General features: G+C 31.9%; 1 protein-coding gene across 1 annotated transcript in view; it reads right to left on the bottom strand.

Moving 5' to 3' along the window:
- Positions 1 to 15,220, bottom strand: part of LOC148620966 (uncharacterized) — a 29,963-nt gene extending 14,743 nt beyond the window's left edge. The window contains exon 1 of the mRNA XM_088574897.1: positions 15,160 to 15,220. The gene's annotated coding sequence lies outside the window, so the exon portion shown is untranslated. The remainder of the gene's footprint in view (positions 1 to 15,159) is intronic.
- Between the last annotated feature and the right edge of the window lie 2,779 nt (positions 15,221 to 17,999).

The raw sequence follows: 17,999 nt of genomic DNA on the forward strand, positions 1-17,999 counted from the left end.
CACTTTCCACATAATTACCTGGCAGTAAATCCCTTTTCAGCATAGATTTTGACGAACTTTTAAAGGTTCTAAAACGCTCAAACACCGGGAGCTTCCGGGGACTTCGCCTCTGCCCCTGGGGGCCTTGAGCGGTCCCCTAGACCCCTTGCCAAATTTGGGCTTCCACTTCAAAGGAAGTCTGGCTACGCCCCTGTAAGTGTATATTTGGGTATTTGAATCAATATTTACAAAATGAAGTCGCCAAAAACGAAGCGTTGCGACTTATTGTTTTGTTGATATTGTTGTGTTTCTCCGTCTTATTATTATTATTATTATCAGTAGTAGTATTAGTATTAGCAAGTCACCGTACACGAAGTGATGGTGACTTATTTTTTTACTGAATTTATTTTTATTATTATTATTATTATTATTATTATTAATAAGTCCCCGAACACGGAGTGTTGGTGACTTATTGTTTTTGCACAGTTTCTTCTATATCATTATGTCGCCCCAGACGAATGTCGGGCGACATATTGCTATTGTTCTGTTTTTTTGTTTTTGTTTTTTTTTCTTCTTCTTCTTCTTTGTTTGTTTTTTTTTCTTCTTCTTCTTCTTCTTCTTCTTCTTATTATTATTATTATTTTTATTTTCCAATGACTCTTGTCCGGAGATTTTAGAGAGCATCTTTGAAGGCAATGAAGTGAACTTAGAAAAGAGGTAGGTAGTATTGAGAAGGAGCGAATCAGAACTTTTTATAAAAAAAGGCTACCATTTCTATGGAAACGCGTAAAGGTAATAATTCAGTACATATCTATATCTCGGAAACCAAGTGGCCAGAAACTTGGAATTGGGTATGGGAACTCTATGAGCCTAATAAAATTATGCAAAAAAAAAGTCGAGTTGATATGTTGTCTGTTACCTTGACAACGAAAAAACTTACAATTTCATGGATACCAAAATCTACTTTTTTCTCACGCTTATAACTTTTTTATTCATTGGACAATTTTAATGAAATTTTGTTGTATGCTGCGTCTTATTGATATCTTGGTATTCATATTTTTTTGCAACCGAAATGTCGCATTTTCAAAATGACCGCAAAAGGTCATAATCTAGGACATTGCAGCATCTTGGTATCTTAGGAGGCCAGGAGCTTGAAATTTGGTATGGAGGTAGAAAATGAGCCTAATAAGATTAAGCAAAGAAAGTGAATCGATATGTTGTGTGTTGCCATGAGCTTCTTTATTTATTGAAAGAGTTTGATGAAACTTGGTAATATAATGGGTCTCAGTCAGATCTAGGAATCCAAGTGAAAATTTTGCCAAGATACCCTCATTTTCAAAATGGATGCCTTATGTCTGTCACATTCTAGTTATTATTATTAATTTAATTCTCCTGTCATAAAAATTCATTGATTTGTTTGCATGTTTTCTCACAAACGGCTCATCCGATTAAGATGAAACTTCACTGGAATTTACAACTGCTCTCTTCGTTGATGCAGAACTCCAAACTTTTATTACAGTTGCCGCATTTTTTTCAAAATGACTCCGGAAAATTGAAACTCATATATCTGGAAAACTGCTATTCATAATTTGACGAAACTTGATATATATATCAAGCTTAATGGTCCAAACAAATTCCCGGGAAAAAAATTGCGTGAGTCTCGACCGCCATCTTCAAAACGGCCGCCCACACGGTCGAAAATTCAAATTTGTCCGATTTTGATGAAAATTGATATCCAAGTTCTTTAAACCGTACCGATTTAAAAATCTGCGACCCAACTGGCAATTTGAGATGTTTTCAAAATGGAATGCCATGCTTAAGAATTTAGCTGTTGTTGACTTGCTGACATCACAGGCGTAAATTTTATTTAGAAAAAATTTCAACATTGTTTCATTTCAATGAAAATTTATTGCTAGAGTGAACATGACATTCCAAATTCAATGGCGGTTTTGGATTTTGTCAAAAAGCCGCCACTGTTTTTTTTTTCAAAATGGCCGCCAAATCGGCAAATTTTCATCATTGGTCAATTTCAATGAAAAATTAATTTCTAAGGTAAACACGGCATTCTAAATTAAATGGCAGTTTCAGACATTATCACTCGTTAGTGTTTGAATTCAATTGTGCATTGCATATACATTGATAAATATATAAATCAAAAGACAAATTCTAGACCAGGTTTTTCACAGCCATCAACCGATCTACTGTAAAAGTATTAAATTTTTCGCGGTGTACTGTTTTTCCGCTGCTTTCGTGGTGAACATAACAGTGCGAAACGTAGTACCTGCGAAATTGATTTTTAATATATTATAAGGCCAAGAATCTATATATAGCAAGGATTGGAATCTCGCCTCATTTTACATAATACGATAACAAATATGCTTCGCTTCAACATTTCTTCACGATAAATGTAGGTATTCTGACCCATATGGTTTGAAAGAAAATTAAATATCCGACCTCAACTTGCCTCCAGAATTTTTTAATGTTTCATTTTGATCAATACCTCGATTCGAGACCTGAATCTCTTATCAAATTTTCAACCTGGTCCCACCATCGAAGGCGGTCTTTCCTCCTCATTTAAAATTCAAACTCTATTTTCTAAACCCGATCAATAGTAATAATTTTTTTTTAGATTCATCAGAAATGATATGAGGGTCATATAAAAGGTTTTATAGCTGTAGCTTTCCCTGCATTTGTGATATCAACGTTTTAATAAGCTTTGAGGGCGGTTTCAAATTGATCAGAACTGGTTCGAGGGTGTATATGAAGAGTTTTATAGCCGTAGCTCCCCTTCCTTAGTGAAATCACCATTTTTATTTGACCTACTTTTAACTTTTTAAAAAATTGCTACCGGAGTTACTCCGTCGAGGAAAGCCCTCCTAATTTAAAATTCAAACTCATCTTCAAAATCCGAACGATCGTCATCAAATTTGTTTAAAATTGGTATATAAGAAATTTTATAGATTAAGCCTCCCATTCTCTCGTTTAGATATCAACGTTTTTATTTGACCAACTTTTGACACAATAAAAATGGCGGTCGAAATCACGCCCTCGAGAAAGACATTCCTTCCTAAATTAAAATTCTAACTCCTTCTTCAAAACTCAACCGATCGTCATCAAATTTGTTTTAAATTGAAAAAAAAAATGGTGTGAGGGTGTATATAAGGATGTTTACAGCTGTAGCTTCTCCTACTTTTTTTATATCAATGTTTTTATGACCTAATTTTGACTACAATAGCAGTATAGGCGGCAAGTATACAGAAATCTCACCACGCGAGATATTGCGATAAATTAGGAGATGTGATTCCTTCTATATTTAACTTCTTGATAAGGCTTATTATTTTTTGAATGCGCGAAAATTGATAACCGCGAATATGTTCAATTAAAAAGAATCCGCGAAAATTGATACGTTTACAGTGCTCTTCATGAGAGTCCAATAATATATATTTGAATTTGTCTTTTCTACATCACGCCAATATATAAAAAGAATCTCTTCCTGTCATATACTTTTTTTTTCAATTTAAAGAGGTCTAGTAATTCACATTCACATCATTTACTACAACTTTGACTTCTTTTAACATTTATTGTTGCCTCTATTATGTATGAAAAGCAGGGAATAGCTCGTACAATTGTAATTCAAATGAATGATAGATAGCCAGCAATACATTAATCAACATTCCAAGCTGTAATTCACACATTTAAACTATACGAAACTTCCTGAATCAAATGCAGTCATACACAGTCTATCGATTATACTGTTAAGTTAATAAAAATGCAATTATCAGTTTTATCCCCTTTCCAATAACAAAACCATCATTATTTGTACACATGACAAAGTCAAAATAAATTCAGAAATCATTATTCAGCAGCCAATATTCGAAGGGAAATACATGTAAACATGAACTATATAACAAAAACCCAATTAATACACTGAAAAAGTTGAGGTTCAGACCTAGTATACCGGTAGGTCATCCGTCATACGAAAGGCAAAACCCTTTATGACTTGACTCCATGAAACATAAAGAAAACAAATCATATATCTTCCTAAGGAGACACAGACTTTCCCAGAGAATCATGTTGATGATTGTACTACTGCACTAAAAGAAAAAAAAATAAACCGTTTGTATTGATAAAAGGCTATTAAAACACAAACAAAGTTAACAGATGTCCTTAAAACACTTAATATCACCGAAACTAATTACTATATACGTTTAGGTACTGTTGCAAAACGTGATTGTTATTTCTCTCAATTTATTATTTTACACAAAAGGGTTCACACAACATCCTGGTCGACTATTTAATATTTGACGATGTAATTACTTGGGAGAGACGTGAGGTATATTTTCGTTAGCTTTGCTCTCAGTTTTCATGTTCATATTGGGACCATAAATTATCACTACAATACATTTTAAGCATTTTCTCTGCAAATTCTTATGGCAGCCACTAAGTATTTTGAGAGTCTTTTTATAAGTATGTAATATAGTAGGGCTCAACTTCCGTTTCTAACACTTTGTTTGGTGTCTGACCATATGGTATCTAGGTGGAGATCGGGGGATATTATTTAGTGAGTTTTTTTTTCTAGTTTTCCATTACTGTCTATATCAAGATGCAATTCAAGACAGGCATTCCTGTTATTTTGGTTATTTCATATTCTTTGTTGTGTATGTCTGTTTTTCCTTTCTAGTCTTCATCTTTTGAATATACCCTTTTGATTTCCAAATTACTATAAACTGTTTCTAACGCAAATGAGATTCTCATGCGAGTTTAATTAAAACAACGCTTCTTCCGCGAAAAATTAACATAAATTCAGCAATTTCTATGAAGCACTTCCTATTGGGTTTATTTCTAAAGTTTAATATTCATAGCACAAAATATTCTGCAATTGCTTTGAACTTTAAAAACACGATGTTAAAGAAACATATCTGTATAAAGCATAAAACATTATTTGTTATGTTTACAAAGATTTAAATCGTTCATCGACCTATATCTTCATTCTTTTGAGACTTTATTGACTGACTTTACTGTAGAACTTTATCAAATGAAACAAAGCAAGAAACTATTTTTGCATATGTAGTCAATGAATCACTTCGGCCCCCATTTCCTCGTTAACATTTTAAAATTTGCCTCGACCGAACCCGGCTTAGTTAATCTAGAGTAATCCATCCTTGCACTTGTTTCATCCCTATTAGAATTTTCCCTTAGTCAAAAAACTTTTATAAATTTTACTGATGACTACATAAATACACAAAACGGTTCAAGCTAGTAATGCATATTATATGCATATATCAGTCATAGATCTACATATTGTGTACGTGATGAAAAGTGTAAATTGATAGCGGAATTCTATCTTTTAGTGAACTTATGATTAAAAAGCAGCATTTTTCAGTTGAATCTTTTCAATGCGGATCGAACCCGGATTAAAATAGAACGATTAAGAACAACACGTTTAGTGCGAATCTAAATTTCGTTTGGCCACAATAAAGTATCGACGAAATAGAAATAAACTGATTATTCGACGCGGCTAAAATATCACTCTTAATTATACACATGTATTCATAATTGTTGTTAACTGTCCGTCTTGTCGAAGTATAATTTTAAATTTTAATACCGCCAGACAGAACATATCAGTTAAAAGGCTAAAAACCACTAATTCCACTTCCCATAGGCTTCTATGCTAATTTCACAATATTCAATGGCTTCTCTGGACTTTACCTTAACTTTAACCTGCAGAGGACTATATATCAGCATGATTCTACATATGTCAGCTCACAATCCTTAGAATGGCATGTGGGGTTAGCAGACTTGCAGTGCAGTACTGGTCACCGGAAGTGAAGTATCTATAAATAGCATGGGAAATCCCAGTGTTTTCACAAAATAGGGGTATATTTAGAAATCATTATGGAGATTAGGCTTCACATCACAAGAAGCAAAATGCACCTATAAAATGTACAGAAATGTTTTTCCTTTCAGAAACTGTTTAAATTTTTTAAATGAGATGAGAACTTTTTTCACAGCACTATGAGGAACAGGGGTAATTTCTGCGTAGGACTATTTTTGCGTACGTTCCAAATGCTCATTGGTTGAATTGGTGGTCTGTAACCTAAAAGAGGGTGCTACTTTACTGAAATACTGTAAGTTTTACTACAGATAAGAAAATGTTCTTTCTCCCGCTGGTTTTAGTTGTTTTCCTAGATTGTTGTTGTGTAAATGAATGCTTTATCATTTATTGCTGTCCAATAATTGAATTTTTCGTCATCCGTTATGATGATTGATTGGCGAAAAGTTTTTTTATTATAAAAAAAAATGTTATATTTAACCAAATTAAAGTAACAACTACATGTATTTATTCAATGCTTTAAAGCTAATATTTCAGCAGATAATGTGATCTTGATCATGAGTAAAAATGCGGTGAAGGTTATACACGTGCAGAGTGTGTTTTCTTCATACAAATAGAACAGCCATGACATTTGTCGGCTAATTTTCTCATTTTCAAATTAAAAAACTCTAAAATGAGAATGTCAATATGACCTGACAAGTGGTTAATCTTTTTTTTTTGCTATCCTGATAAGATTAGTGCAATCGTTATGTTCGAGCTTAATTCATGATGAGGTTTTAAAGGTCTTATTTTAAATATTATGAATTAAATCTTACTGCTGTGTATTAAAGTTTTTTCTTATCATTTTATTGATATCATGCTAACAATTGAACTCTGATATTTCTAATTCAACTTGAAAAAAAACAATCAAACACTATGATATCCATACCATATTTCCAAAACTCGAGTTTCTACTCAGGCAATGCTATTAAAAACTACCATGCTATATCTAAACATTGGCATTTAATTTGTGCATACGCTGATCTTTGAATTAATTTCAGACATAAAATTAGCGATCCACGAAAAAAATATTTCTTTTTCATGCCCTTGTTTATCTCCAATTTCAGACATAAAATTAGCGATCCACGAAAATAATTTCTTTTTCATGCCCTTGTCTATCTCGAATTAAACTGACAAATTGTTATCGAGATTATCACCTTTTTGACGATTTCGGGATTGCTAAGTAGCAGTCATTTAAAAAAAAAACAAATCAGACTGGGGTTGATTCATGCATTGGCTCTTTACAAGAGTTATTATTCTTGATTTGGTTGATGAATGTATGGTATTTTCCAAAATACAGATCTGTGCACGGAAAGCGCTATAGTTACGTAAAGTTCAATGGGTTATTATACGCCATGAATCACCTCTACCATTAGCTGTGTCTGATTTTTAATGGATTGTAGCAAATTTATAACATTTGACCAAAGAGCCACTGATGGTAGTTGCATATGATAATTATTAACACTTTCATATCACAGGTTTTGGTGAGAAAGAGAATACGTTTCGAGGAAGGAGTCAAATTCCAGGACGTTGGTATTTATGTCACGTCATTTAGATTTAAACACCGATTTCTTACAATTACACTCTTACGTGTATAACAAACAAAAAACTTGTTTTTAGAATTGTTGTAACGTTATCAGCTATGCCACTTTATGTTTCTATCTTCATAATATAATTATTTATTAAAAATGAAATTTATTTATTTTATTTATTTTTTTTTGTTGTTATTTTCTAAACTTCTGGCCTGGAAAACTAGCGAAATGTATTGCTCCTTTTCTCGATACTTATAGTGGTTTAGGACATTGATATACGTATCCTTAAAATGTGAAAAAAAATACGTTAACATACGTTAAATTGCATAAATCCCCTTACCAACTGACGTTATTTCGTCACAGAATTGTCACAAATGTAAAAAAAAAAAAACAAAAACAAACAAAAACAAAACAAACTGTCACAGTAAGAAGGAAAGGCACTCGCCGTAATATCTGGTACTGAGGACGAAAATCTACTTCAAACAGATATGTCGTAACTAGCAGCCAGAGCCATCATGAAATAAACAATTCAAACCAAAACTGGAGAGTTGAAGTTATTTACAGTTTCCTTCATGAAATTGCGTTAATTCAAAGTATCATGCATCTTATGTACCCCTTGCAGTGACAAAAATTATCCTTTGACTACTAAAACTGTACATGAACTTATAGACCCCTTTTATAATTGACCAATTAAGAAAAAATCTGAAAATTGTGTGTTGAAAGCACATACTAATTTTATTTTATTTAGAATGTCACAAAAGACAGGTCCGATTGTTATCATGGGCCATAAGAACCCGGTAAATCCTATATTAGTTTGTTCAGTATTATGTTGTTAAATATTAAACTGGAAGGAGTATTCAATATCTAATAAGCTGGTTATTGAAAGGAATTATCAAACGTCTAATCCATGTACTTCGGAAGAAAAGAAGGTGTATTTTGTGATGTATGTACTGTATACGAGCGTTTCGGAAGGTTTCCGTCTATTATTCATTTATGACGATTTTATTTAATTATGTGAGCTTAATAAAGACCCTTAAAGCTCAATATGGTCGGTAAGAAAAGCTTGCAATAATGCTGCAGTTTCAACACAGAATGCTCAAATATTCGTACATACGTAGTATTTTGAAAGGATATACAATGTTAGTATTTAAACAGACTCATCACTTTATTTTGTAACTTGTTTTAAAACTACATAACAAAATAATCGTAATATTGATTTTGGAGATTCTATTCAATAAATTGAAAGAAGTCAAAGTTTAGCCCAACTTATTTTTTTTAAATAACTATGCAAAATAAACCAAATATACATACAATTGTACTTCTAGAATAAATACTCGTATCACCAGCGAGAAACTTTAATTTAAGATTCATCTAAGAGGAACGACCATAATTCCGAAAAGTTTCCATTATGAAATACTCCTGATATTGATAGAAATTAATTTTTAATTTGTAATGTAAAGGAATTTGCTTATTATTCTGTCATCATGCAACTTCTGACAAAGACATTAAAATTTCGTTGTTAATTCAAAAAAAAAAGAAAATAATTTATTATACCTTGAACTTCATGACAATTCATTGTCCGCTCTTCCATGTGTCCTTGCTATGTGAAACCTATTGGTAAGCTATAATAAACTATAGGTTTCAGTGTTTAAACGATTAGTGATTTCTGTCAGGTAACAGTTTCGCTAGTTAATTGGAGTTCACGTAAGTTACCGTATAATTGAATTAGGTTTATAAATAACTTGAATACCAAATGGACCATTGATAAAATGTATTTAGACTGACTTCATTTAAACAATCTTGATAGAACTGCACAGTGTTAAGCTTCGATTATGCTTACCATTTTGAATCAAACTTTCCTGACAAACTGATATTGAAAAGTTACAAAATAAGAAAACTATCAAAAAAAGTTCAATCAATCAAGTTACAAATTCCACTGGTCTGTCAAACTGTAGATTGTCTTGTTGCGAGACTATCAACACAGTACCAAGTAGTGATACGCCGGTAGATAGATAATGAACGATACCCGCGGCACCACTACTTAATAGCGTGTAAATATCCTTGGAATATGTGTCTCTCTGTTTTCCAGTCTTTTCCTTTTATATTGCTGTAGTATATATCAAGTAATACCATCACCACATTTAAGTGTTTCATGCATATACAACAACAAAGAAATCCACATGCTGATAAATGTACAGGTTAACGTTAACAGATATGCTGTAAAGCCTAATGAAATCATAATAGAGGGAAATTCCTTATTTATAGCTCTTATCCTGACCATCTGTGACCAGTACGTTGTTTCATCCTCTCTTTGTAAACTTGTACCAGAGGGTGGTTACAATACAGATTATTGTTAAAACACACAAATTTACAGCAGGATTATAATTCTATTCATTATTTATTATCAAATTATTATCAATAATTACGTAAATTTTTTTTTGTTTTTGTTGAAATTTTCGTCTTGTTCCATCATCGATTCGGAAAGAATGCAACATATTCTCATTGATATGCAAAAAAAAACTGTAGATGACATGGTAAACAATCGATTACTATGTTTAATTTTGCTTGGATTAAGAATAAATGAAAGATGTTTTTTTTTAAAACAAATTCTATCAAAATTGATATCGCAGATTTTGTTCCAACTTACCTTTACAGAAGTTATACCCTTTAAACTTAATTGTTAATTTTCCATTTTTTTAATTCCCCAAGTTTTTCATTTGTCTTCTTTTTAGAATTCAAATTTCTAACCCAATGTTAAAATTTATCTAATTAGGAATACCTTGGATATTTCTTTCTTTTAAATTAGCAATGTATGCAAGTTTACATAGCACTGCAGCGCAAGAAATAAGTTCCAAAGTACCACCAAGAATCTACATAGACCCTTAGTACCGAGAATTTGTTTATTCAGTTAACGTATGATTGTAGATTTGATTTCTCCATTTGCGTGAACGTCATAACGAGCATTCAGTGATGAAATGCCCATTATAACGGTCACAAAAACAGAAAAACCTATTGTTAAGAAAGACATTGAATAGAAAGTAGTAGGATAGCAGATCAGGCGCGTAGCTGCCGTGAGGCAAAAAAAGCTTTTGCCTGCACTTAATTTTGCCAATTTTTTTTTTAGATAAAATACATACAGGAGAGGCATAAATGATGCTTTAAAACGCTATCTCCGCGGAGCTTTGGGGGGGGGCTTCGCCCCCTTGGACCTGCTGGGGGCCTTAAGCGCCCCCCCCCCTCGACCCCCTGCCGTAATTTTGCCTACACTTCAATTTGGCCTCAGCTACGCGCCTGCAGATACTAGTAAGCCTAGATGAAGCATATAGTACCTATATACCCGGCCAAAATTACTGAAATATAGGCTGTATATTAATAAATCAAAACTAGGCAACACACCTTTCACCCTGGTGTCAATAATTTTAAGCAATTCTTTCAATATTATATAAATGTTATACAATTGATTTCATACATTGTTACCTATATTGAACATAAACATGTTCACAATAATTAGATAAGATAACCGTTGTTAGTTTATGTTCACAATACTTACTAAATTATATTTACTTGTAACATTTATCGCCGACGTTCTAACATTATTATTCACCGAAAATACAAATGTATCTACAAAAAGTCCTGCGCTATTTGTGTTTGTGTATGGCATTACAGAAATGGAACCTGAAAATGTGCTTGATGAACAATTGGTAATATTGCTTTGTTGAAACTATGTAATTGAATTGGTTATATTAAGGTCTTTTTCCTTGAAATAGTATTCCATATGATATATTTCATCATTAGATAAATAAAGCAAGTTTCTTACAATGTTATACTTCAATGGCTTGTGACATCTTGCACGTATAGATTTATCATATTGAATACCGTATAGTTCAGAAAATAAATCTCTATATACATTTAGTTATACGTTTTATGTTAAATACACTTAAATGGGAACAACTGTGTAACATATCTCGATTACAAATACAAGAATTTCACAACTTTTAGGGGCGTAGCCAGACTTCCTTTGAAGAGGAAGCCCAAATTCGGCAAGGGGTCTAGGGATCGCCCAAGGTCCCCAGTTGGGGACAGTGAGCGAAGCCCCCGGAAGCTCCCGGTATTGAGCGTTTGAGACCCATAAAAGTTAGTCGAAAATCATGATGAAAACGTCTTTACTGCCAGATAATTTTGTGAAAAATGTGGTTTTTTTTTTATATAATACCAGCATTGACCGTGATTAAGATATAATTGAAATTAATAAATTGTCCTCCCCAATTTGATATGTTGTATTTGTTTTTAAATGCCAATCCCTTCAGCATCAGCGTATGGAGTTTTTATATAACAACTCATACGTTATGCCCGAGCTTGTTGTAACTACGCAGACTTTTTGTATCGCGCTAAATTCTTGTACAATAAGGCTTCTAGAACAGGGTTATTTCCACAAGATTGGAGTAGTTTTATGGTCGTTATCGTGAACTCATGGATCTTCATTTTGTATAGTACACACGAGTCGATATGTGTTCCTTCTAGGATGTCAGACTGTTTTCTTCAAGATCTTACAATGGGCTTGAATTTGTATTTTATGTATGATATAAAGTACATGTACTAGCAAACGGGTAACGTTGACATTTGAACTCTTAGGGGTCCAATCGTTATATTACTTGACTTGTTGCGGTTAAAAACACAATCTCTATTCATTATCATTGTGAAAGCCCCCCTCCCCCCAACCACACTTTGAAACGACACAGGTCCACACAGTGTATGCATTGTATGCCTTTTTCAGACAAACTCAATCTGTCTTGAACTTTGAGAAATTGAGAAATTCAAATCAGTTAAAAGACATCTTTATATTACCTTCATGAATATGGGATTCAGAATTTCTTATTAGAACCCGTGTCTTTACTCAATGAGAGCATAGTAAATCAAGAAACTGCATAGAAATCCCCGTCACTTATGAATTACCAACTCATCTACTTTTCTTTCCTGTCCTCTTTATTTTATTCTATTTTATTATCATATTTTTAGCACAATGATGTGGAAGTTCCGGCTTCTGAGCTTCCGCCTACTTACGCGCCAGACTTTTGGAATGTTGCCTGCATTGAATTGTATAAATTTCATAATTTATAAAGGTGCAAAATATTAAATCTTAATAAACAAAGTTTAATTGAAGAGTGTTAGTTTAATAAAATATCTATGTCACATCATTATATTAAGGCCTTTGTTTTTCGACTATTTTTGTTAAAATAGAGGTAAAAAGTATTGATAATGTACCGATTTTAAATGGGATCACTTTTTTTCATGAGTATTATGTTATGATATCAGATGTACATCATTTTAATTTATAAATTGCATGTCATACACGGTAATACAACACTGTATTCATTCTTTTTCAGGCTGATATGCAGTCGTGTACAGAACACGTGTCACGCGTATGCCTTAACAAAGGGAATGACATCTGTGGCTGTGGTCATTTGGAACGACCATATACCTAGATAGGATGAATCCGAAATTCATATGTAAATGAGCATTGTAACAGGTGCTTATCGACTTGTCATTAGGTCTATAATACAATCGCTATCTTTACAGGAAATCAAATAAATTCTTGTGTAGTTTTTCTTGCATGAAATGTACCACAATATAGGGAAAAACAAATATCCATACTAATTACTTTGAGTTTTCCTTTCCCAAATTGTAATTTATATTCAGAAGGATATGAATTTATGATTTTTAAAATTTTACCTTATCAATGCCACAAGTAGAAACATAAATGTCCTCAACGTACGATACCGCAGTTAAAAAAAATCTATATAAAGTGTAATATTCTATTTTCAAACCGAAAAGGGGATGTTTAAAAAAAAACTTGACATTTTTTGTTCATCTTCATGGTAGTTTTTATTATCAGCTAAGGTTGTCTATATATTATGTATATACATACATGTATTAAATACTGATAGCAAAATGAAATGTGGACTCACACCAAATATGTGATACATTTAATTTCATTATTTCTGTCAAATAGTAAAGTTCCGGTTTTCATCGACCTATATAGACTATTTTATAATAAGTAAAAAAAAACACTTATTTACAATATTTTGTGTATCAGACTTTCAGTAAGATATTTAATAGCAAATTATTCTGTCGATTCTTCTACATTTAGACAATTGAAAAAAAACTTTTTAAGTGACAGTCCCTGTAAGAATTAGGCAGTGGATGAAACATGGTGTGAAAAAAACCATCATTTTGATAGTGTAATTTGACTATTTGCACCAACAGAATCAAGAAAAACAGACAAGATTTTCCATATAATGCTGGACCATTGCACTAAAATGAACATTTCAAGGGCAGATAACTCTGTCAAAAACCTTATTTTTCTAAGATTCTGTTGAAAAAATATGTATGCGCAAAGCCAGTGATGCAAAGATCAAATAATGGTCTTTTCAAATTGAGAAAGTATCCTTGGGTGATATTACATTGTCAGATCGGTAGGGTTTTGCATGCATGTTTCTGATTTTTCCCATTTCGCCTGATTCTTACGAACACTTACCCTTAACACATTTAAAAATCTTTGATTTAGAGTTTTTTTTCTTCAGTATAATAAAAGATATATTATTAAAATGGGATTCTGAATAAATTGTGTATGCTTAATTATAATCGTCGCTCTTGATTAAATAAATAAGATGCATAGTATGTATAATACATGAAAAGTTCATTCATCATACATACTTGTAGTTCTTGTTTAGTCATTTACTGATTTTTACTCATTTAACTTTCGATACCAAAATCCCATTCTTTAGTGATGTTTTGTATGCTGTAACTTAATTTCTTGTCTTATTTAAGAAAAATGAATTATTATGAGTTTGGAAAAAAAAGAAAAATATAAAACAGAAGTAAAAAATACATTGAAAACTAATCTTCTAAACTACATTACACTGCGTTCGTACAGCAGACAGTTTTTATACAATTCAGTTGTGAATCATTGTAACTATCTTTAGAGGAAATTATCTGAAATAATTTTATATATGGTGATACGTGTAGAGTAAAAACAGTTTACGGTTGATGGCTTGGATGACATTTTACTTCATATATGAACTAATTATAATAAATGTACAATATATAATACTGAATGTAACACATGTTATGCTGACTCAGAAACAAGTCCATACTATAATCAATAAACGGTTTGCTAAATTTATGGTTTTTATCTTCTGTCTCATCCATAACTCGTTTGTTATTATTTTTCACAAGTGTCTGCTTCTATATTTATTTTTTACAAGTCATATTGACATATTTTAAATGGTTTTCAAATATACTTTTGTTTTATAAAAATATCCTAAATGTTTTTTCAACTTAAAAAAAACTACAGCGTGAAATCATATACAATTTGAATGTAAAAATGTTAAAATATATTGAAAACATATCCATAAAAATAATTTGTTTTTAATTGATAAAATTCTTATCGTCCAGAGATGAAAACCCAATATTTTCTACTTATATGGAGATTACGTAATATGCTATATTAGTTCCAGAAAACCAACATTAATGAAATTGTGGGTTCATTACACATCTGTAGATACCTATGTATGAAAAATCGAAATCCACATTAAGCTGATAAGTGTTAAACCACTTTTCACAACCGGTGCAGATCTCTTTGACTTACTGCATTACTGGTATTTTCAACAGACATTCTAGAAAGGATTTTTTCGAGAGTTTTTTTTTAGTAAAAGTCTCAAATGCCATTAATTTTTCTTTGGCGTAAAATATTACATACTGAAACTTTTGACCTACCTTGGACTGTCTTTAAGAACTTTTTACGACTTCTCTGTAAACTTTCATATCATGATCTATTTTGAGTGCATTTGCCAGATCCAACATCCCTATTCAGCATCCAATCATATTTTGACGCATGACAAAATGCCTATTTTGTTATATTTTAATTTTTTGTTTCGACACAGAATATCTACGAAACTAAGTGATACAAAATACGACATGTGTTACATCCTATCCCGGGAACAGCTGATACTGATCTCTTTTGTTTAACCGAAACATTACCAAAAACTCCACGTTTCTTACTTAAATTCGGAAAATTTATTTAAAACTAGATCCAAAATCATTTACTATAAATGTAATTGGGGCAATAAGTTTCAATAGTTTAATTATTTCCGCTTGACATGCGCAGCATCAAACCATTATCGTTATTTCCCTTCATTATTCTGAATTATTGACCATTAGTATATTATTTTCTACTTCATTCAAAATTTCACGTTAGAGAATGCATTAATGTGTCTGCACATTACGGAATGCATAGGAACATACTTCTCATGTAAATGGAACAAAAAATTGTACATTGTGCCTTCAAGAGAAACACGAAAAGTCAACAAGGTGACATAAATGTAATATTTCAAAAAATAGTCTTTTTTATATAAATAATTTACATTTTGATAAGTTGCTCTCTAATTTCTGTTGATTTTTATTTTTTTAACATGAAAGGTCTTCATATGAGAACATGTATTTGTTAGTGCAGTCAATGTTTATCAGTACAATTTCTTTTTACTAAAATAAGGCATAGAAAGTGCTCACACATTTTCATCCATATTTTAATTACAAATACTATACATAAGATAAATCTATTCTTCTTGATCATACGAATTATATTTCTGCATTTGCTTCCATTTCATTATGGTCAGCAACGAATTAAACATTTTTTTCTCATCTGATACAGTATCACAGTTTCGCAGAAGTTATCATAGTTATCCAAATGTAAAAACAACCATGATTTATTCGTCAATAAACGCAGATTTTGTTCTTGATATTTCCTTTAACTATATATAACAAACATCAATTGAAATGTTTAAAAAGTAAAATAGAGTCGTCGCAATCTGGGACGTGTATATAGGCTAAAAACCACTAATTCCACTTCCCATAGGCTTATATGCTAATTTCACAATATTCAATGGCTTCTCTGGATTTTACCTTAACTTATACTTGCAGAGGACTATATATCAGCATGATTCTACATATGTCAGCTCACAATCCTCAGAATGGCATGTGGGGTTAGCAGACTTGCAGTGCAGTACTGGTCACCGGAAGTGAAGTGTCTATAAATAGCATGGGAAATCCCAGTGTTTTCACAAGATAGGGGTATATTTAGAAATCATTATGGAGATTAGGCTTCACATCACAAGAAGCAAAATGCACCTATAAAATGTACAGAAATGTTTTTCCTTTCAGAAACTGTTTAAATTTTTTAAATGAGATGAGAACTTTTTTCACAGCACTATGAGGAACAGGGGTAATTTCTGCGTAGGACTATTTTTGCGTACGTTCCAAATGCTCATTGGTTGAATTGGTGGTCTGTAACCTAAATATATATATCTATACGTCTCAGAACGTGATGATTCTATTCGCTACACTGATCCATCGGATCAAATTGATACGGAGGAAGATAACGTAAGCATAGAAGGGTTTGAAAAATTACCAACGATGCGAAGCAAATAATTTGTCGTTCCCTCCGCGGGACGCGAACTTGTACCGCTGTGAAATCTATGGTAACACTGCCTGCACACAGTCCAGCGCCCTAGACCATGTGTACGTTTCCATTTTATTATCTTGTGTATTTATTGAATGTATACAAAACAAATACATGTATAGTACACATCCACCTGCTAACAATATCGATATCTGATGGTCTCGGGCACTATATCCAGCTGTCGTTTAAAAGGTTGCCACTAAAAACAACACTTTATTAAATTTGTCATTTATGTTGTAATTGGAAAATAATACGACACAACCGTCTATACATGATGCATTCATATATTGACTATTTACAATTATTTCTTTAATTCTGGTAGTTACATTTTTGTAAATTTCATTACTTAGTCAATTACTTTGTCTGTCTAGGTAGAAGTTTACTTTCACTTAGACATCTTTCTTTAAGCAGATAATTCATTTCTAAAGCATGTAGTTCAATTCAATATAATAAAAATCTGATATTTAATAAAAGAAATCGTCAAAATAAAACTAAATGTTGTACGAAGTACCGAACGTTTTTATTAGATATATGTGACAGCCGCAAGTGATAAAACAGGAAATAAAATTTATTAATAATTAGCATGACAACAGTGTCTCACAAATTTAGCAGTTGTATATACTATTTGTTTAATGCTAAAATGATCGATGTATGCTAAAAGATCGATGAATTTTATTTGTTACTCTTAATTATTTGCTTTTAACCCAGCTGATGGTCTCCAACTGTCTCTTTAACTGATAAGTAGTTATTTTATTGTTCGACCTATTAAATATTATATTTCTATTATGAAAGTTTTGGATAGAAAAAGAAATGTATGCGAGGCTAAGATGTGAACAATGAAGACCTACAAAAAGGTCATTAATCGTGTGTGTGTGTGTATTGAATCTTTGGAAAAAAAGATCATGAAGAAAAATAACATATAGCATTAAAAGGTTCCTTTAATACACAAAATCTAATATGATTCATAAAAAAGGTTTTTTTTTGTATTCGTACAACTCCATCATTTATATTCGGTCATTTTTACATGTTAACTATAAATAATGTTTTATTGGATAAACTTTTTGGATATTCTTCAATAACAGATAAATTATTGTAATCA

Source organism: Perna viridis, chromosome 3, assembly GCF_037379345.1.
Source record: "Perna viridis isolate PV_CMFRI_1.1 ecotype Kerala chromosome 3, ASM3737934v1, whole genome shotgun sequence".
Taxonomy (NCBI): domain Eukaryota; kingdom Metazoa; phylum Mollusca; class Bivalvia; order Mytilida; family Mytilidae; genus Perna; species Perna viridis.